Genomic DNA, 23,940 nt, shown 5'->3' on the forward strand with positions numbered 1-23,940 from the left:
ATCATGTTTGGCTCGCTCACATATGCCATGCTAGTCCACACCATCTGTAACTCATGCTGCAACGCCCTCTGCATTATGCACATGATCCACAGATAGATCCACTCCAAGAAAAGACAGACCATCCCCCAGGTCCATGACAACATCCGTGTCAAATACTGCCCTGCCCTCTACGGAGCAAGTACATCCAAACTCTCAGGAAACTAGTCAACTTCCAGGGTGCATCTGCACACCTCAGATTCAACACCCTGTGCCCCAGCCACCTCACCGTCCACCATAGATAGCTGCAATGGATCACTGTCTGCTGCAGGATGACCTCCATACTCCCTACCCACACTCAGGAGGCAGTCCACAACCCCGACCCCAACCCCAACCAACCTTGTACGTCTGTCATCCTAGATCCCATTGGGCCATCTCCGTGCATCCAACCTTGCCCTGGCAACCGTTCTTCACATCTACCATACTCCAGCATACAGGACATTCTTCTCCCACCTGGCCACACATACCTGGGACTCCCTCCCCGGGAACCTCCACATGAGCCATGACCTCTACGCCTTGATGATAATCTCCCAAATAGGTCTCTCCGCATAGTTGAGCAAGCACCCCCTCAGCAGCCAGAGGCCAACACTGGTGAGTGTTGTGCTCCATGCCTACATTGAATGATACCTTGTGACCCATGTGTGTCCTGTACCAGACTCTGATCCCAGGGTATGGATGGCTGGAGATAGTTCAACACTCAGGCATAGTTAGACATTTCCACACACATATGTCGTTGAATAATGCCAAATGACAGCAACATCTCATGTGAAGAAAAATAAGATTTTATTGTTGGTAGGGTGAGTCTTTTGGTAGATGTGCTAAGGTGCTCTACCGGGGGAATAGAATCCAAAGTTCACAGGGGGAGATGGTTGCCTTGGCATTGGAAGTCATCAGAGTCCAGGGCACAGTGTTGGTCATCATTGGTCAGACTGTGACCAGCAAGTCCATGTGGAAGAGAATGTCATTGGATGAGGTGCTGCTGTTGCGCCAGAGGGCCAGGTGCCAGGCCAGGTGACCTGGGAGATGTGGATGGTCTGCTGACTCTCACGGTCTTTTTCGTGGACGACCCACCTTCCTCTGGGGACCCTAAGATGCAGGCCTTGACGATGTTTGGGATGCTCCGTCAGACGAATCCTCCTCCTCCCTCCCTGTGTCTGGTGCTGGTCTACGCCTGGTGGCACAGGGAGGGTTGCCCATGCTTTGGGCGATCTGACGGAGTGATTGGCTCACGTCCCTGTGCACCGCCAGGAGCTCAGCCAGTCTTGCCTCCATCCGTCCTTGGTGTTGTTGATGACTGGCATGATGCTCGACCTGCAGGTTCTTTATCTCATCGAGGGTCCCCTGCATCTCGGAGAGTCTGGACACGACCTGGTTGATGCCTCTGGTGTCACGCCGGTATGAGTCCAGGATGTTGCGTATGTGTGACATACCGGTGTCCTGAGCTGGCTGGTCAGGTTCGCGCCTCCGCCTGCCTCCACTCACACCACCCCTGCCAACTTGAGCCTGGCCTGCCCTTGTGGGCACATCGGGTCTACGGGACCCCTGAGGGATGGCATTTGCAGGGTTGCCTGCCTCCTTCTGGGTGCCCGGAGAACCTTGTCCCTCCTGGTCAGACTGGCTCTGTTGTTCAGTGCGAGCAGGGCTCCTGGGTGTGTCCTGGGATGTGGCAGGAATGGGGGAGGTGGTTGGCACAGATGTACCTGACGCAGGTGCTGCAGGGGCTTGGGCACCAGAGGGTCCAGGTTGATCGGGGTCATCCACGGAGTGGTGAGAGTCGTCGCTGCCGGTGGGATCATCTTCACGCGGAGCCTGGGACTGTGATTCTTCCCCCCCAGTGTTGGGGGGAGATCGTCGACGTTGCCCTGTGTGTGAGAGAGAGACAATGTTAATGGTGTTTCATGCGACATCTATGTTTCATACATATTCAAGTTGACACAGTTCCTCCAGGTAGTTGGATGTGCCTAGCATCCCTCTCAATGTCCACTTGGGGATGGGTATGTTGACCTGTAGATTGTTGGCTATGATGCTTATTTGGCTATGGATTGGTCTTGTTGTGTCACATGTCCATTGTGAGAGAGTGTAAATCCGTTGCCTGCCCCGGGGGTGTGTGCTTGTGTTAGGGGGGGGTTGTGACCGGGCCTGATGTTGTGTGTAGTGTGAGTTGTCATTGAGTCTCCCAGGGGATGTGTCTGTCACCCCATGGTGCATGCTGGCATGACAGTGAGTGTGAGTTCCTGTGCTAGATACCTGTGCTTATGGAGTTGGTGTGTGAGTGTATAGTGGTCCCAGGAGGGCCTTGTGCTGCATACAGCAGGGCCAAGTGTCAGCTACCTTGTCAGTACTTTGCCAGTCCCTGTGCATTGTGCATGGTTATGTACCTATGCCATATGGGCTGAGGGCATTGGTGTCTGCGTCTCATTTTCACAATGTGTTGTGTGGGGCCCACCCTCCCAGCCTCCCGGACATCCAGTCTTGTGTTTGTGGTTGTTGTAGCCTTGGACATGGCCTTGCCTTGATTTGTGAAGGGTGCATGGAGACGTTAGTGGCATGAGCGTGGTTTTTGAGTGTGGTTGTGTGCGGTGAGTGCTTGGGGGAAGTTGCGTGCATTTGATGTATATGTGGTGTGGACCCCATTGCCCCCATGTTACGTAAGTTGTTTGTGTACTCCCCAGGCTCTGCGACTCCTTCGACTCCGTGTACTCCCACCGGCGGTAGCAGGGCCATCACCTTCTCCTCCCAGGGATGGTAGTGTACGGGTCTGCGGGGCGGCCCACCTCCAGTGATGTCACTCTCGGCATACTCTTCATTAATTTTCCTCTTGACCGCCCTGCACAGATCGTACCACATGGCTTGGCATTCATGCCTGGTCCTTCGGATGGGCGCAACAGCATTCACCTTATAGACAATCCTCTGCCACATGGCAGATTTTTCAGCTATGCTGGTCTGTCTGACCAATGTTCAAAACAGCTGTGGCTCGACTCTGATGACTTTGTTGACAAGGAGGTCCAGCTCCGCCGTTGTGAACTTTGGATTCTTGTCTGTGGGCATGGTGTGGGGTGTGGGTGTGAGTGTGGATGATTGTGGGTGTGTGGGTGTGAATGTGACGTTGTGTGTGTGAATGTGAAGAGGGGGATGTTTGTGGAGGAGGTTGTGTGAAGGTGTGTGAGTGAAGGTGTAGTGAAGGTATGAGTAATGTGGAGTTTTTTCTCAGTGGGGTCTGGCAGCAGTGGGTCTGTTGCAAAGGCTCATGGGTTGTGTGTGTGGGCCCTTTTTATTGGTCCATTTTTGGGTGTGGCTGTGTTTGAATTTTGGTGGGTGTGTTATAAGTGGTGGTTGTGATTTGGGGCCTCCGTTTGCCTGTTTGGATTTGCCAGGTCAGTCATTGAGAAGTATTTTGTCATGTAGACGTGTTTTGTGGTGTTGTGCGAGTCAAATTGACCCTCCTTGTGCTGTTTTACAGTGTCCTGGTTCTGTAAGAGTCTTTTTCGCGTAGGTACGATCCATACATACGCAATGCTGGATGAGGGTGCTGGGGTACGGTGTTGGAGTGCGGCATGTACATGCGGTGGGGGTACAGTGCATACACGTGCGGCCCTGGGGTACGGCGCGTACATGCGGAGGTATGGCGCGTACATGGGGGGTAAGGCGCGTACATGCGGTGGGGGTACGGTGCGTACACGTGCGGGCCTGGGGTACAGCACGGTTATGCGGAGGCACGGCACGTACATGGGGGGTAAGGCGCATACATGGGGAGGGTGCATACATGGGAGAAGGGCGTGTACATACGGTGGGGGTACGGTGCGTACAGGTGCGGCCCTGGGGTACGGCGTGTACATGCGGAGGTACGCGCGTACATGCGGGGATAAGGCGCATACATGGGGGGAAGGCACGTACATGGGGGTACGGCGCATACGGGTGCGGGGCTGGTGTACAGTGCGGACAGGGGGGGTAAGTCGCGTAAATGGGGGGTACAGCGCGTACATGGGGGGGTACGGCACATACAGTTGCGGGGCTGGGGTACAGTGCGGACAGGGTGGTGTACGGTGCTGACATATTTGGGGTTGGGGGGGCTGTACGGCTCGTACACGGGCATAAGTTTACCCGTGTACATGTGTGCTACTGCGTTGGCTCCGTACGGGCCATTTTACGTGCGATTGTGTATTCGGACGGACGGTCGGGATCGTACTTGCGCGCTCGGACTTGTGTTTTACGATTTGCACATAAAAATGTCCGGATCACTCTCGTACACTTTTCCCAACGATATTCGGACGTAAAAACTTTCCGACGCACTCTCGTACACTTTTCCCGACGCTATTCGTATTTATTTTTCACGGACGAATCGTACTTGGTAGTTTGTACGGTACTTGTACGACTCGTACGTAAAAAAATACCCATACGGGTCGTACGCAAATTATTTTCAACGGTTCGGAATCGGCACCTTAGGGGCCGATTCCGATCTGGGTCGGAAAGCACTCCGACCGAGCCGGATCAGGAGTGTTTTCCGACCGAGCCGGAGTCCTCCAGTCCAACCCAGCGAGTACGATGAGGCCGTATGCTGCCGGACTCGGTTCGGTCGGACTCCCATAGCAGTCAATGGGAGCCGGTTGAACGACGCGTACATGGGCTCCCATTGACTGAATGGGTACGTCGCGGACAAGTGCGCCCCCTACAGTGGGTACGCATCGGTGCCATCTGCACCGTACATGCCTGTGTTGACTTGCACCCTTTCGGATCATGCCCAGTACTGCTGGAATTCGCACTATCGGATGCACCCAGTAGGACCTACTATTGGAGGCTCCCAGCCGGCATACTGCATGATCAGGTATTTCGGGGAGACATTTGGGCTGCTATAGTGGAGTATTTAGAAATAAATGTTGGTTTGGTGGACCCCCCTCCACACTTTAGGAGGCTTTTACGTCCGTTATTAGGGGCTAGTGTATTGCCAAACAGGCTGGAGTTCTGCGCACATTGAGAAATTACCTACGGCGACTTGAAAATCAGATATGTATTCTTGAGTTAGACTACTTTGAGTCCAGTCAACTCTCAACTCTCGGGCAGATCAAGGTGAAGATAGCAGAATTTGAGGAGGCCGCCCAAAGAGAAACTTACTATCTAGGGAGAGAAGTGCATGCCTGTCAATACGGCGAGGGCGACAGAGCCGGTAAAACTCTTATTGGCCTGTAAGAAAAGCCATGGGCAAATGGTTACATCGATGAGTTGAGGACGAGAGAGTACGAGACCGTGGTCGAGCAAGAGACGGTTCAGGCCAAAATGCTTACATTTTACTATTCAATATATGCCGCTCGCCAGCCAGAGGTATACCCTGATTTGCTCTCTTTTTTTTATTCGATTGAATTGATCTGACTTAGCGATGCCCACCATAAGTATTTGGATGAAGAGGAGGTGATCGGAGAAATTCGGGCTATGCCCGGACACAAAGCACTGGGGTTTGATGGGCTCATTACCGCCTTTTACAAGGAATTTGCGCCGCTCCTCACGCACCATCTCCTCAACATGTATGAGAACTCGCTGGAGCAGGGTGTTCTCCCTAGGCCTGGGCGGTAAATTCCGTTCCGTTCGCGGAATTTGCGGAATTTGGGTAATTTCGCGTTCCGCGGAGAACGCGAAGTTGCCCAAAATTCCGCTTTCCGCGACTTCGTGAAATTTTTGCTTGTTCGCGTTCTCAAAATGCGTGTTCGCGAGATATTTCTCCCCGAGCACGCAAACAGCGACCGTGAACAGGAAAAAAGCATCGCGAACAAGCAATTCCGTGTGTTCGCGGAATTTCTGCGTGTTCGCGGAGATTTTTTACCGTTTCGCGGAGATTTGCGTAACGCGATTACGCAAATTCCGCCCACCCCTAGTTCTCCCTCCCTCCCTTCGCGAGGCACTCATAGCAACCATTCTCAAGTCGGATAAGGACCCACTAATGTGTGACTCTTTAGTTCCAAGGGAGAGCTACCAGGGTCAGGTGAAACAAGCAGGGTCATAGATTCATCGGAGGACTTTGAGGTGCAACATGTCCTAAATTTATTCTTGCCTTGTTAGTGTGGTCTGAGGCCCTGAGTCAGATTTCCTATGCATGTGTCAGTTTTTCTCCACATTTAAGTAAGAGCTTTTGATGTGTTTATTTTTTGGAGCAGGAATTGAAGAGTGATTGATTTAGCATAAAATGTAAATAAGCACCCATAGAAGGACTCCTTGAATGGGTACACATTTTCTTCTTTGGAATTCACAAACATTTCCATTAGTAAGCTTTGTAAAGCTGCATCATTCTCAGGTTTCCAAGCATGCTATTGGAAATTAAACACCCAAAGGTGAAAGGAGAAATGCTTACAAAGAGTCTTACCAGTGGCAATCACTTGGGGTATGATTCCAGCCCTCCATTTTTTAACCACTGTGCCACTCTAGACATAGACCTAATGCAATTCAGTACTGACCCTATTCCTCATGGAAACAGTCCATCCCGAATCTTGGTCATCTCGTCCCTCCACGCTTCTGCCCACTGTTTTTTTAGTGGGAAACCAAACTGCCTAAGCTATGGATGCAAATGGGGAATGTGCACTTGCATAGATTAAGAGCATCAATTGTAGGATACAGTGATGCCGTTTAAAATATAAATCACTGGTGATCAATTTGGCTAATCATGGTGCCTTTACCTGGAATCATTAGATCCTGTGGTGTAGAGATTGTGTCATACGCAGATGACACACAGCATTTGTTCTCCTTTGGCCCTGATCCAGACAAGGTAAAGAGCAAATTCTCAAACTGCTTTTTCACAAACAAAGACGATAAACAAAGTGGGGCTCAGACACGATCCCTGGGGTAACCCCTTTTCCATGTGCATCAGTTGTGACTTAAAAGAGTTCAGGCAACATTTTTATTATGATCTATGGGATATATTTACACGCAAGAAAAACAAACTTGCGACAAAGTTAACTGGAAATGTAGTAAATATTATTCAAACAAATGTTATGGGAGGGCTACACAAAATAAACAACAGTATTATATGTTAGAGAACATATCCACACCCCTAATATAGCTGAAATAGAAGTTTGAGATGCATTAGAAACTCTAAAAGAAGCTACCACTAGCTCTCAAAAACCTACCACTGAAGGGGTGTGGCTTGGCGCTCATGGACATGGCGGTGTCCGAGTGAGGCTCTCCGATGCGGCTCGGGGATTTCACGCTATCCTGCTTTCCTCCGATCAGCGAAGGCATGAAGACGACATTGGACGAGGCGCCGATGTTCCCGCGACCCTCGTCAGGTCTGGAAAATGCGGAAAAATGAAGCTTTTCTACAAGTAAGCTTCTACCACGAAAACGGAGTAGTGCAGCCGCCATTTTGTACCGCACTGGACCAGCTGTGCTTTTTACTGTGAGGAACTGTCGTTTTTCCTTTCCTTTCTCTCAAAGGATTCCAAGTTGTCTGCAGATATTTCAGGCATGTGCATTTTTCTTTTTCTCACCTGAATGTGACTTTTGGGGGCAAGTTACCAGGTTTACATCTCCACGCAGCCATTTTGTGCATTTTCCTTTCTTCACTTCACCTGACTGATTTTATTTTTTAAATGCTCTCTACAGGGACTTGCCTTCTTCTTCCAAGCAGTTTTTATTTTTCAGCAAAAAGAGGCTTTACTCCATTGGCTGCACAGCTTCTTAGCCTCAATTGAAATACTGTGCGCAAATACTTTTTGCTCCTTTCTAACAGGCACTTGGGGGTCTAGTCATTCTGTTTATTAACAGAAGAAGCTCTTTCACAACAACTTTGTCTGTTTTTTTTTTCTCTTTTTCCGTGTTCTCTGACCTATGGGTAGAATCAAAGGCTCTATCTGTACGCATTCATTACCAAAACACGTCTTTGTCAAGAATTCCAAAATTTTCACTGTATTTTCCAATTTGGGGGACTCTTCGTCGCCTTTACCTCAAAGTTTGGAGTCAAGTATGGATCCCTCTCCGGCACCTACTGGGAAATCTATTACTAAACGCCTTAAACAAAACCCTCCTTCTCCACCTAAATTAACATCACCTGTTTCTATGGAGTTGGTTTTGGAGGAGATTAGGGCTCTTCGACCCTTTATGGAGGAGACGAACGTCAAATTACAACTCCTTACTGATAATTGGTCTCAACTTGAAACAAGAGAGGCTACCGTTGAACATAATATGACATCCTTCAGCGACACAAATGTAACTGTTACTCACCTTCAGTCTCAAGTTTCTATGCTCCAACGGCAGCTCGAGGATCTTGAAAATCGCAATAGAAGAAATAATTTGCGAATTTATGGTTTGGCAGAAGGAATTGAAGGTCTAGATCCTCTCACTTTCTTCAAATCTTTCCTTCCCAAAGTTCTTCATATGGCAGAGAGCACGACTCTCAATATTCAGCAAGCACATAGACTTGGCAGACCGCCCTCTAGTACTTCACCTTCGCAAAGATCAAGAGGCGTAATTTTGCACTTCTTAGAGTATACGGATTTGTTAAAGGTTTTATCGGCAGTTAAATCTTCTCAGCGAATCACTTGGTCTGGTTCAACTTTATTTTTCGCACAAAACTATGCCAAGGCTACAGCAAACAGATGCAAAGCTTTTCTTAACATGAGACCAGAGCTCAGGTGAATGGGTTCCCGTTATGGTCTCTTCCACCCATGTCTCTTCAAGGTCACCTACAATAACAGAACAACCACCTATGATGACCCGATGCGTCTACAAAGCTTCATCAATTCCTACAATCCTACTGCCATGGACACTTCAAGACCTACATCTTCAAATGTCACTTGATTTTTTGCTTTGTTCTTAGAATAATATTTGCTATTATATTTGAATACATCTTACGATTCTAAATCTATTTTACTGGCTGGTTTTGCTCATATTTGTCGTTGTTTTATTTGTGGTTTGTTTAATTGTTTAATTACTTCTTCTTGTTACGGAGTTAGATAATCCACAAAAGTTGTCTTTAACTTTTTCCTCTTTCTCTTTATATTCACCAATTAATTTTCTTCTTCTTCTTCGCTCCCACAGTTCTGTCTACAATTTTGGGGTGACTTTCCCCTGGTCTGGTCTGATCCTGTTCGGATTACCGCCTATTCCATGTGGCTCCACCTACCCCTATCTACACATTTCCCCTTTTTGTAGGTATGTTTTTTGTCTTGTTTTTTATTTTTTGGTTTGTCTCACATTCCTTGGTTTATTGCATATTTGCTGTTTCTAGTGTTCCATTCTTCTCTTATGTTCTCATGTTTGTATTTCCTTTTCTTACTCTACCTTCAAACTTTCCTATCCTGACCAGCTTTCATTCTATTTTCCTCCGTTTTACACTCTATCTTTTTACTAAAGATTTGGACTTTTGCATTCATATCTTATTTTATTTCTTGCCTGATATGTTATGCCTCTGAAATTGATTTCTTGGAATGTTAGGGGATTAAATTCACCTATCAAACGGCAAAGAGTTCTTTCCCACCTAGCCAAATTAGATGCTGAAATAGTGTTTATGCAAGAAACACATCTCATGGAAACAAACTGAATCCTTAAAAATGAAAAGGGGATGGGTGAGATATATTTTCTTTTCTCAAGGAGATGGCAAACGTAATGGAGTCATGATACTTTGCCGTAAGTAACTTCCAATCAAATTTATATCCCAATAATCAGATGTTGAAGGTCGATGGGTAAATGCTAAATTGCGGTTAAATGATGTCTCAGTCTCCCTCCTCAATGTGTATGCCTCCACGGGTGGCGACGCTTCTTTTTGGCATGCATTGGCGAAACCAATTACTCACTGTATTGAGGACAATTTTATATTGGCTGGTGATTGTAACCAGTTTTTTGACCCATTTATTGATAGAAATTCTAAAGTTACTTTCATTCCAAACAATCCGCAAAAATCTTTTGTCCAAACCATTACCCAGCACAAGCTTCTTGATGCATGGCGGTTATGTAATCCAACTACTAGAGAATTTACCTTTTACTCTCCAGTGCATCAAACTCAATCAAGAATAGACTATATTTTTGTTTCCCGCAACATATCGCAGACCCTCATGCATGCAGAAATTGGTCCTATTCTATTGTCAGACCATGCTCCTGTCTCAATTGGCCTTGACTTACTGCCCAGAGTTAATGTCAACAGAAGATGGCGTTTTAATAATTCTCTTCTCCTGGATCCAACGTTCACTGATTCCTTCACCACTTTCTTTCATGAGTATTTTGTGAGGAACCAATGGGACTCCATGCCATTTTCAACTGTATGAGATGCTTTTAAAGCATCAGCAAGGGACTTAATTATTGGTTTTACTGTTAAAAAGCGAAATCATGCACGCAAAGTAGCTAATGATCTTTTTCAAGACATCAAAAGATTAGAACATTCATATTATACTTCGCATTCGAAAGAGTGCCTCACTGCATTTATTGACGCCAAACTAAAATTTAATAGGAATTCTACTGAAAATGCTTCCCTTTACCTATTGAAAGCTAGTTCAAAATTTTATGGAGGCAAAAATAAAGCTGGGAAAATGTTGGCCAATTACTTGAAAGTCAAACATAACAAGTTAAATATTGAATCTATATATGATGACCACACTGAGATCAAATTTAAGGATGGCGACATTTTACAACGGTTTTCCCTATTTTATAAATCGCTATATGCATCTGAGACACAATCTACAGAACATTCTTTATTATACTTCTTTTCCACAATTCAGAAATCTGAACAAACTCAAATGGATTTATCCCCTTTGGAATCAGAATTAACAACAAGAACTTCTGAAAGCCCTTCAGGGTCTTAAAAAGGATAAAGCGCCGGGTCCTTATGGCTTTACTTTACTACCCAAATTGTATTTCCTGATTAATGCCTTTCGCTCCCTCAATGGCTCCACAGGTTCTTTTTCAGAAGCTCACATTTGTCTCATTCCAAAGGAGGGCAAGGACTCTAAATATTGTAAAAATTATAGACCTATATCCTTAGTAAATCTTTTCCAAAGCATTAGCCCTTCGATTAGATACTTTTCTTCAAGGTTTATTGGGCAAAGAACAATGTGGTTTCGTTAAAGGGAGAGTTATAACGGACAACACACAACTTTTTTTCAACGTTTGTCAAAATCTTCTCACTTCAAACAATCTCTCGTAGCCATAACTTTAGACGCAGAAAAAGCGTTTGATAGAGTGGAATGGAAATATTTGTTTCATACTCTTAAGTGGTTTGGTTTTGGCCCTAACTTTATATCTTTAATATCCCTCCTTTATTCTAATCCACGAGCTGCAGTCTGTGCCAACGGATTGGTCTCCCCATTCTACGATTTAGGCAGAGGAGTCCGACAAGGTTACCCTCTTTCTCCCTTTCTTTTTAATTTGGCCTTGGAGCCCTTCCTCTCTAAAATACTTCAAAATCCAAATATACATGGTTTCGAAACATCAAATTCACACATTAAACTCGCAGACGACATCTTGCTCTTCATGTCCCAACCAGAGATCTCAGTTCCTGCTTTTTTAGAGGAAGTAGGGTCATTTTCCAATGTCTCTGGTTACAAATTGAACGTAGATAAATTGGAGATTCTGCCTTTGACTAAATTCACCATCAAATCGGACTTTAGCACCTCTAATTTTGCTTGGAGCCCTAACTCCTTTAAGTATTTGGGTTTACATTTTACTTCATCAATTACGGACACAGTAGCTTTATGTATGAATAAGTGCATTCATAAAATCTCAGACTTAACTACCAAATGGCACCCGCTCTATTTATCTTGGTGGGGGCGTTTAGACACTATTAAGATCATGTTATCTCCTATAGTTTTATACACCATCTCCAACATTCCAATTCCTATTTCTGTAAAAATTTTCAAAAAGATTGATTCTGATGTACTCCTGAGGCGGAAGCCGGGAGGTATTGTTTTTAAATCTCTAGTCATTTGTTTAACTTCGCCTGCTTTTAACATTGGGCTACTTATGCTTGCTCCAGTCAGACTCACCTCACTTCACCACTAATCCACTGCCACCGCTGCTGTCCGGATCCACACCGCTCCCTCGTTTGGTGTAGGAGGACCCTGCAGACGGTACTTGGCAGACATCTTGGGTGGGGGGCGTGGACAGCGCTCTAGTCGCTCTAAGCACGGGGATATAAAACGCATGCCAGCTCGCGCGCACCGCCAGCGCGCCAAAGGCGCGCTAAAGGCAAGCCTGTCTGCGCCCGTCCGCGGCCGTTCGGGACCAGGGGCCACAACCCCTGTATCTCCGCCTCGGCATACGAGGTATTACTGCTCTGAATCCCTATGTAGTATGCGGACTACTAGGGAGATAGATTGTCTGCATTCATTTTAGGCGCTGGATTTGCCTGCAGTCTGCCCTGCGTGCAAACACAAGCTCAAGGCTATCCAGCCACATGACAATAAGCAGGATTACAACATCCTACTTTTAAACTGCAGGTCCCTACCCAAACACAGGACGGAAGTTGCTCTCATGTTGGAGGAGCATAGGCCAGATGTGGTCTTCTTAACAGAAACCTGGCTGATGCCAGACTCCGATCCTGATATTGTATCAGCTTTGCACCCGGGCTTCCAAATTATGCGGAAGGACCGGGCTGTCGGGAGAGGAGGCGGCCTGGCAATAATATATAAAGAGCAGCTCCTTTGTCGATGCACCACCGTTTCTATACCTGACTGCGAAATCTCGCATTCAGCATTGACTTCTCCCCCAATAACTGCTTCTTAGGCACCCTGATATATCGACCACCGGGCCCCTCTAAGCAGTTCCACAAGACTCTTCCATCGATCTTGGCTGAGTTACAACTCTTTCTAACTATACACTGCTATGTGATCTTAATCTCCACTTTGATGCCGCTTGCGACCATACCTCCACTGAGCTGGCGAATGATTTAACGGCTTTACAATTGGAGCAGCTGGTCGATTCAGCCACCCTGTCATGGGGCTTCGGTGAGGGGATCGTATTGGTAGCAAGAAGGAGCAAGGTTTAATGTTTTTTTTTACTGCTTTATTTGGATTGTCAAAAGTGGGATAGATGTGGAACAGAAACTCCAGGATCTGAGTCCGATCAAATAGACTTCCAGTCCCGGTCTGTAGGGGTAGAGGGGATTTTCTTCTCCCGCATCCGTAGGAGCGTAACAGATGACTTTGAACTTGGGGCCTCCGCGTGGTACTCCTCACTCGTCTGGGAGCATCTCCTTCGTTCAGGCCCAGTCCGGCAGGAACTCCCCACAAGAAAACAAATAAAAGGACAGGGTCAGTTTCTGATACAGCGATCCTGTTACAGGGCCCAAGGGTAGGTAGTGAGGGGAAGGGGGATCACCACAGTGTCTTTGCTGTCGACTCTATAAATGCGGAGTGCTCAGGCGTGATGGTGTGTAAAGGCAGGCGGGATTATGGGGCTAGCGCTTCTCTTTCACACCCCAAGCCGGCCTCCCGACCCAACCCGCCACGCGGCTTCGTACCTGAGAGAGCCACACCTCTCCAGAGGTGTGGCTGGGCGATACGCCGGACCATTGGCCTCCTGGCTCTCTTTCCGCCTGGTGCAGTCTGCCGGGTGTTGTCCGCTGGTCGTAGTCCTCTGCTCCTCGTCTGATTCCGTTCGCGTCTGCTTCTCTCTCCTTCTCTTCCGGGTTTCCCGGCTCTCTTGGATCTCCTCCCCTTTTTCTGTTGACGCTACCTTCTCCGATTGGTTCCACTTCGGCATCATCATCCGAGGGGGCGTTTTCTCCGACGGTGTACGGCCAGTTAAAGGGGACACATCTCCCTGCGTCCTCCTCCGATATCCACTCGTGTTGTGCCATATTTCTCGGACTTGCCTGTGATAGGGAAAACAGTTCAAGTCTTTCAATGGTAGGCGACCACCAGTTCTCGTGTCCCCTTTCTTTCTCGGGTATTGGTTGTCGGGGTCCCTGGGTGTCCTGGTGACACACCCACATCAGGGGCCATCTTCTGGATCCAGTGTTCAGTAATTATAGTGAGCTCAAGGCTGGGCGACCTATTTGTCTTCCGTGGACTGACCACTCCCTTGTTCCCCTTACATGGTCTATTCGCAAGCCACCTCACTTAACCCCCAACGTCAGAAATTGGGCTAAACTCCCTGTGGAGTCTTGGTCCAACAGTCTTATCACCACCCGTCCTCCCCCTAACGCGGATCCCGGCGCAGCCAATCAGGACTATGAAGAGTGGCTCTCGAACTTTCTGGAGGCCACACTTCCCCTCCGTAAAATCACTACGAAGCGGCCACAAAAAACTGCCCCCTGGTTTTCTATGATACTCAGGGGAAAAAAACGGCACTGCAGGAAACTTGAAAGACGATGGCGCCTAGATTTCTCCTTGGACGATAAAATCCTATACAGAGAGGCGATTAGAGCTTACAAAGATGAGGTAAAAATCGCCCAAGCAACCTATTTTTCTACACAAATCATGCGGGCAAAATCTAAACCCAAAGAAATCTTTCAAATAGTAAAGAGCCTCTCAAAACTTCCACCTCCCTCTACGCTTCCATGTAAAATGCTAGCTCACTGCAACGACCTGGCACAATTTTTCCATCAAAAAGTCCTCCAAATCTACTCCTCTTTTCCTGCCATGGAGTTCCACCCTGCTGCTCACACATGGCCTAGCCCAGTGGAGGCTCCCCCCCAACCCGCGGCTACCTTGGAACACTTTCCCTTGTTAGAACAGGACTCCCTGGAATCTCTGGCGCGGCAAGTAAAATCAGGATCACCATGCGACCCAGCCCCACCAGAGGCAATGATCTCGGTAATTCAGGTTGTTCTCCCTACCATCAGGAACCTCCTCAATGCCTCTATTGCCTCTGGTATAGTTCCGCTGCCCTGGAAGCAGGCTATGGTGCGTGCACTACTGAAGAAATCAAACCTTGATCCTGGTGACTTTAGCAACTACCACCCCATCTCCCTGCTCCCTTGGGTGAGCAAAATTCTAGAGAAGCACATCAACATACACCTGATTGACTTTTTGGAGAATAACCAGTTGCTGGATGCCACCCAAACGGGTTTTCGACCTAGACATGGGACGGAGACTGCCCTACTAGCTGTCACCGAGGAAACCAGAAGGATCCTGGATCGAGGCGGATCAGTGGCAGTGGTCCTCCTCGATCTGAGCGCAGCATTCGATACGGTTAGTCACGATGTGCTGCTGTGTCACTTTTCTGATGTTGGAATCTCAGGCAGGGCACTACTCTGGCTCAAATCCTTTCTGAGCAATAGGTCCTTTCAGATCTTTGAGGGAAATACAGTCTCCTTTTGCAAACCCCTGAGCTGTGGGGTTCCGCATGGCTCTTCGCTAAGCCCTATGCTATTTAACATCTATATGAGAACACTGGCTGAGGTTGTTCTGATACAGCGATCCTGTTACAGGGCCCAAGGGTAGGTAGTGAGGGGAAGGGGGATCACCACAGTGTCTTTGCTGTCGACTCTATAAATGCGGAGTGCTCAGGCGTGATGGTGTGTAAAGGCAGGCGGGATTATGGGGCTAGCGCTTCTCTTTCACACCCCAAGCCGGCCTCCCGACCCAACCCGCCACGCGGCTTCGTACCTGAGAGAGCCACACCTCTCCAGAGGTGTGGCTGGGCGATACGCCGGACCATTGGCCTCCTGGCTCTCTTTCCGCCTGGTGCAGTCTGCCGGGTGTTGTCCGCTGGTCGTAGTCCTCTGCTCCTCGTCTGATTCCGTTCGCGTCTGCTTCTCTCTCCTTCTCTTCCGGGTTTCCCGGCTCTCTTGGATCTCCTCCCCTTTTTCTGTTGACGCTACCTTCTCCGATTGGTTCCACTTCGGCATCATCATCCGAGGGGGCGTTTTCTCCGACGGTGTACGGCCAGTTAAAGGGGACACATCTCCCTGCGTCCTCCTCCGATATCCACTCGTGTTGTGCCATATTTCTCGGACTTGCCTGTGATAGGGAAAACAGTTCAAGTCTTTCAATGGTAGGCGACCACCAGTTCTCGTGTCCCCTTTCTTTCTCGGGTATTGGTTGTCGGGGTCCCTGGGTGTCCTGGTGACACACCCACATCAGGGGCCATCTTCTGGATCCAGTGTTCAGTAATTATAGTGAGCTCAAGGCTGGGCGACCTATTTGTCTTCCGTGGACTGACCACTCCCTTGTTCCCCTTACATGGTCTATTCGCAAGCCACCTCACTTAACCCCCAACGTCAGAAATTGGGCTAAACTCCCTGTGGAGTCTTGGTCCAACAGTCTTATCACCACCCGTCCTCCCCCTAACGCGGATCCCGGCGCAGCCAATCAGGACTATGAAGAGTGGCTCTCGAACTTTCTGGAGGCCACACTTCCCCTCCGTAAAATCACTACGAAGCGGCCACAAAAAACTGCCCCCTGGTTTTCTATGATACTCAGGGGAAAAAAACGGCACTGCAGGAAACTTGAAAGACGATGGCGCCTAGATTTCTCCTTGGACGATAAAATCCTATACAGAGAGGCGATTAGAGCTTACAAAGATGAGGTAAAAATCGCCCAAGCAACCTATTTTTCTACACAAATCATGCGGGCAAAATCTAAACCCAAAGAAATCTTTCAAATAGTAAAGAGCCTCTCAAAACTTCCACCTCCCTCTACGCTTCCATGTAAAATGCTAGCTCACTGCAACGACCTGGCACAATTTTTCCATCAAAAAGTCCTCCAAATCTACTCCTCTTTTCCTGCCATGGAGTTCCACCCTGCTGCTCACACATGGCCTAGCCCAGTGGAGGCTCCCCCCCAACCCGCGGCTACCTTGGAACACTTTCCCTTGTTAGAACAGGACTCCCTGGAATCTCTGGCGCGGCAAGTAAAATCAGGATCACCATGCGACCCAGCCCCACCAGAGGCAATGATCTCGGTAATTCAGGTTGTTCTCCCTACCATCAGGAACCTCCTCAATGCCTCTATTGCCTCTGGTATAGTTCCGCTGCCCTGGAAGCAGGCTATGGTGCGTGCACTACTGAAGAAATCAAACCTTGATCCTGGTGACTTTAGCAACTACCACCCCATCTCCCTGCTCCCTTGGGTGAGCAAAATTCTAGAGAAGCACATCAACATACACCTGATTGACTTTTTGGAGAATAACCAGTTGCTGGATGCCACCCAAACGGGTTTTCGACCTAGACATGGGACGGAGACTGCCCTACTAGCTGTCACCGAGGAAACCAGAAGGATCCTGGATCGAGGCGGATCAGTGGCAGTGGTCCTCCTCGATCTGAGCGCAGCATTCGATACGGTTAGTCACGATGTGCTGCTGTGTCACTTTTCTGATGTTGGAATCTCAGGCAGGGCACTACTCTGGCTCAAATCCTTTCTGAGCAATAGGTCCTTTCAGATCTTTGAGGGAAATACAGTCTCCTTTTGCAAACCCCTGAGCTGTGGGGTTCCGCATGGCTCTTCGCTAAGCCCTATGCTATTTAACATCTATATGAGAACACTGGCTGAGGTTGTTCGTCCGTTTGGCATTAAGATAATTTCCTATGCGGATGACACTCAGCTGGTGGTATCCCTGGCTCAGGAGGATGGCCAACCTGCACCAATGAGACTAAGGCAATTCTTGGAGGAAGTAAAAGGCTGGATGACGAGATCCTCCCTTAAACTCAATGGGGATAAAACTGAGCTGATGCTCATGGGCCCGGCCGTTCCAACGCTTTTTGACTCCCTCTGGCCTCCATGCCTGGGCACCCCGCCCGTACCCAAGGACAACATAAAAAGCTTGGGGGTATGGTTGGACAAAGCCTTAACCTTTGACACCCAGGCCATCAGGCTTTCCGCAACTTGTATTGGCCTCCTCAGGATGTTGAGAAAAGTGCTCCCACTTCTACCTATGGAGGCCAAGCAAATTGCTGTTCAAGGCCTGATCCAGTCTCGACTGGACTTTAGCAACGCCTTGTATCTCGGTGCTCCCGACTACACTCTGCGTAAGTTGCAGATTGTCCAAAACTGCGCGGCTCACACATTGCTCCAGCTGCCACGGAGACTATCAGCCAAACCTGGGCTGAGGAGCCTACACTGGCTGCCGGTTCGGCAAAGAATCACCTCTAAAGCACTGTGTATTTCCCATCAAGCCTTCTGGCACAAAGGACCGACAATCAGTCCTGATTTAATCACACAGCACCTCCCTAGGAAACATCTTCGCTCCGGCCAGGCCTTTTTAGCAACAGTTCCCCGAATCAGGAGAGTGAGAACTGGTGGCAGGATGTTCTCCTATAATGCCGCCAAGCAGTGGAACCTCCTCCCCCTTCAACTCAGATCTAACCCTAACCTACTCTCTTTTCGTAAGCAACTGAAGACCTTCCTTTTTAGTGTCCATAACTAACCCCCTGTTGACCGCCGCTGACAATTGACTATAGTCTTCAGGTAGCGCTTGGACGCCTCAGGGCAGCAATTTGCGCTTTATAAATTCACATTTCATTTCATTATCCTTTCCTCCTTTTTATGGAATAAAAAGAAATCCAGAATGTCTATACTAAAATTGACTCGTCCCAAGAAAGAGGGGGGGGGGTTAATTTTCCAGATTTCCCAAAGTATCAGAGGGCATTCCTCTTAAGTCAGGCTTCTTTTTGGCTGCTTGACTCTACAGAGGATTGCCCTCCTTGGGTTTCAATAGAACGTCAATTCTTGTCTATCTTCTCTTTTCACGAATATCTTTCCTTCTCACGTAAACCACGGTTCCTATAATAAAACTCCCTTCCAAACTTCTTGAAGCAGTTTTTCCTTCTTCACATGCCACAACTATAACATCTTTCCTCAATTCTCCAATTTGGCATAACAAAAATGTGCTAATTCGTAATAAACCTTTCTATTGGAAATCATGGAGACAAAAAGGCTTGATATGGGTCCACCGCTTATTCACAGGCTCACAATTCATGCCCTTTTACATACTCCGAGATTCATTCAATTTGCCGCCTCATTTTCTCATAAATATAACTTGTTGAAAGAGGCTGTATTGGACACATATACCAAACTTACTACTCTACCCGCTACCTCCAATGCGCCAGACTCTTCCTCCCATCTTTGCACCTTGCTCAACACTACACCTAGAGCCTCTGCTATATATAGTTACCTACAAGGTAAGCATGTTCAAAGACAGAAAACTAAAACAGAAGAGGCTTGGGAGACTGAATTCCAAACATCCTGGCCGACCTCTCTTTGGCAAAATATCTGGACTAAGATACGTAAATCATCTAGGGCGGCGAATATAACGCAAACCTTATTTTTTGTCTATAACACGCTTTAATTAACACCAACAACACTATGTAAAAGGATCCCGACTTTACCGAACACTTGTTGGACTTGTTCTTTCCAAAATTCTGATTTATTTTATATGCTATTTTCTTGCCCACAAGTATATTCTGTTTGGAAACAGGTATAGAACCAAATTAATTGAATTTTTTCTACTAAATTTCCCTTTGATTTTGTTCAAATATTCTTAGTAAGTCTTTCCTCTATTTGGGACAATATTACAACTAAGGTTGAGATTAGTGATTTATTGTTAGCAGTTGCCTTTCAGCAGATTACCCTGAATTGGTAAGATTCTGCAAAACTTTCTTGTTAGACCTGGTGGTATGCTGTTTGCCATAATCATAGATTGGATACCTCCTTTGTTTATCCTGTACAATTGGCTACTAAAAGACTAAACTTATGGTCACCCGTTACAAATTATATTGATGCAAGTGCTAAAAGATCTTTTCAGTCGAATACATTTCATCAAGTAGTTCTCAAACCACCCTGATTTCCCTAATTATTCCTATATTGAAGTACATTTTAATGAAATCATAATCATACTTATATGACTTTGTTTTCTCTAATTCCATGTATTAGTCCAATTCATGAAGTTTTGTTTGTAATGCTTTTATTTTGTATTGATAGGAATTGTCATTATGTATTATATATGGACACCTTTATTCTGTTCAATAAATTTTTCTTTTGAACGTAAAAAAACCTATCACTGAAATACTAAAAGACATACTCCCCAGAGTCCCACAACATTTAACTGGCCAAATGCCCTCAATCTCATTATATAGCTAGAACAAAAAACATAAACTGCTACCACCCACCTGCCCCCAAAACGTTCAGTGAAATAGAAATACCACCTGAACTCACTATAACTCATATTGAAGAGCAATTTCATCTGTATGACAATAAATCAAAAGAAAAAAGAATATTAATATGTGGAACTCCCTCAAACTTACTTAAACTACAGAACTGTGAGACATGGATGAAACTTTTAAAATATGTCCCAAACCATTTTCCCAGTTATATACAATTCATGGGCTGTATCAAAATACAAACATTATATATGCCCTGTTACCGAACAAACAAACCACCACCTATATTTAACTATTAACAAAAGTAAAACAAGAAACTAATAAGTATTATCCTCAAAAAGTGATCATTGACTTTGAGCATGATACAAGCCATACTAAAAAACTACTCTCCCACAGCATTACTAGGCTGCTATTACCTCTTTTACCAATGTATATGGAGACACCTCCAAAAATCTACACTAAGGGCCTGATTCCGATCTTGCTCAGAAGGGCTCCTGATGACATCCGTGTGCGATTTCCGACCGTCTCGTCCTGCCGTACGAGCGAGCGAGTACGATGTGAATATCGTCTTGCGCTCCGAACGTCTCGTGCCCGTCAGCTAAGCCCTCTGGACGACTACAACAACGCCGATTGGAACTGGGCCCTAGCAGGCACCCTGCATCAAGAAAAGCTTTTGCGAGTCCTTAATTGCGAATATTAAGGAATCGCAATTAAGGGCTCGCAAAAGCCTATGCATGTAGGAATCGCTATTAAAATAGCGATTCCTTAACATTCATTAATTGTGACTCACAAATTGCGAGTCGCAATTAATGAATGGCTTCCCATTCATTCCTATGGGCCTTCAGGCCCATAGGAATGCATTGGAGATTGCGGGAGCAATTTGCGAGTACCAGTAGGTACTCGCAAATTGCTCCCGCAATTTCTAGGGTGCAAGGGTGTCAAAATGACACCCTATTGCACCCATGTATTCAAACTCTGCACACATGTTGCATACACACATGCTCTAAGGGCATGTGTGTGCGCAACATGAAACTTAGAAAAATGCAAATAAGTGCATTTTTCTAAGTTTTAGCAAATTACCATGAAGTCCAGCTTCATGGTAATTTGCTCCCGCCAGTTGCGAAATCGCTATTTTTTAAACTTTAATGCATTGCATTTAAGGAATCTCAATTAGGGATTCCTTAAATGCAATCGCTATTTAAGGAATCGCTATTTTGAGATTCCTTAAATTGCGATTTTTGCATTTGGGATGATGCATCCCAAATGCAAAAATACCGGTCGCAAAGGGGCAGGTTTTGTGGTTGATGCATGTGCCTGTAAGTGTAGAATATGCAGCAAATTGCAATTTTGCATATGAAATTAAAAAGCTAACAGCGCTAGCATGCGTCCCAATCACTGATGTAGCAGAACACTACAATTTATAAATAGAAAGCCCCTACTACCCAACAAATGAACAAAAACGAAGTCCCCTACTCGACTATTTCGAGGATACCTGGGTGGCAAGGCAACACAGATCTGGAAACAGAAGACAGCCCAAATACCTAATTCCATGGTGGAATGTATATAACAGTACCCTAACAAAAAAGCAAAAACTAATAATGCTGTGGAAGAATAACATAAAGCTTTCCAAGCCACAACAGGCAGACCCAACCAACCCAAAAAGAACAAAGCTTCCAACAACTAAGAATGGAATAGTCTGTAACCCAGCTAGGCCCAAACCAAACAAACAAAGCAAATGTTCGAGTAATTACAATACAAAGCAAGATTCCACCCACACACTAAAGGGCTAGAATATCGAGAAACAATAGCTTAAACCCTACTTTAAAAAAATAAAACAGAGACACAGAAAAATCGAAATTCCAAAATATTGCACAAATAAACATTTTTTATCAAACATCAAAAATATATTGATTTTGTCAATTAATTTAAAACATATTAAAAAATTAATTGACATAATAATTATGTTTTATATAATACAAAAACAATAACAATTACAAAAAATGACATTTCCCTCCTATTATAAATAATTTAAAATCACTTACTTTTTTTGTAGCTGAAGAAATGTAGTCCAAACTGCCATAAAAAAATCCACATGTAGAAAATTCCCAGAACGTAGATAAAAACCCCCCCAAAAATGAAAAAAATACAACTGTGTAAAAAAGAATCCACTGGCAATAGCTCCACAGACTTGAAACCATAAAAATTCTGAAAAATGCATTTTAAAAAAGAAGCGCTCCAGAAATACCCGAAAAATAAAGGAACTGTAAAATGATTATTAGTTTACTTGAAACTAATACACAGTTCCTTTAAAAAAAAAAAAAAAGCATACTTATCCCAACTGCAACTTCCAATCGTCAAAAACCTGTTGAAAAAACAAAACCATCCCGCTCTCCCACACAAATATACTGTAACATAATTTCAAAATATACATAAACATACCACTAAAACCATACTCCAAACATATATATCAAACTCTAACACCGACCAATGAACCAATGAACAAACTGACCGCCTTACGCTAGCGCGAACTAAGACCGAAACCTCACAAAAAACACAAAATCCAGACACTACATACACTATATACTACTTAACTACTTTCAAACTGCTCCTAAATTAAAGATTAAATGAATAAAATTAAACTTACCTTAACCGATGCGACGCAGCTTCCAACCACGAGCTTCTCCCATTGAATATGACCTAAAACAACACAGATAGTCTACAAAATAGCTCTTAGTTTAAAAACATGTCAGACTTAATTAATCCTTTATTAATCTTAAAAAAGAATGATAGTTTTCTTTATTAAACTCAATCTACATTACAAATATGTTACAATTTTGTTTTGTAAAAATAGTAATTAATAATAGAGATGTATAAAAATTTGTTAAAGATATTTTTTCAAATGTTAAATTATAATAATACATATTATAAAACAAATATTATTTATTACTATAGTTAAAAAAATATGTTAAATTACCAATGTATATTACAAAAATGTACTGTTTGCAAATAAAGTGAAAAAATGTATAAATGTTAAAAATATATTATATTTTACAAAATGCTTCGTTTACTTAATAATATTATTTATGTTTGCAATATAAATAATATTCCACAAAATATAACATTATGGACCCGATTCCGATCTCTCTCTGAAAGCCCCTCGGCAAACTCGGTCCCGTAAACCTTTCCGAACGACACGTGCTCCTGGTCTCCGAACGCCCTAGTATGATACAAGTACACGCTGACGGACTTGGGTCGCTTGGAGCCCCATTGAAGTCAATGGGAGCCTGTTGTATGTTGCGTACATAGGCTTCCATTGAGAAAAAAGTACGTTGCGGAACAGATGGCTCCCTGTCGTGGGGACATGTTGGTGCCCCCGCACAATAAATGCATTGTAGGGGTGACTGAATCATTGGGCTGCGGGTGAAGGGAGGACCGCTACAGCGCCCCGAGGCTTTTTAGAGTCAGAGGCTCTGAGTCGATCTGGCTGCTCGATGCGCACATTGTACTAGTCGGCCATGTTGTAGTCGTCCGGAGGGCTACTCTGACGGATACGAGTCAGTCAGAGCATGAGGCGACATTCACATCGTACTCGCTCGCTCGTATAGCAGGACGAGTCGGGCGGAAATCGCACTCACGACTCGGACTAGCTCATGACGGATGCAGTCAAGAGCCCTTCCAAGCGAGATCGGAATCAGGCCCTATGTGTTGAAACATACAATTAAAGAGTTATACAATGAAATTTGTTTTAAAAACTATATGTTATTAAACATGTACACTATGGGGCCGATTCCGATCCGGGTTGGAAAGCACTCTGACCAAGTCAGATCCGGAGTGTTTTCCGACCGAGCCAGACCCCTTCAGTCCGACCGAGCGAGTACGATGTGCATGTATGC

The sequence above is a fragment of the Triturus cristatus genome, chromosome 3_2 (genome assembly GCF_964204655.1).
Source record: "Triturus cristatus chromosome 3_2, aTriCri1.1, whole genome shotgun sequence".
NCBI lineage: Eukaryota > Metazoa > Chordata > Amphibia > Caudata > Salamandridae > Triturus > Triturus cristatus.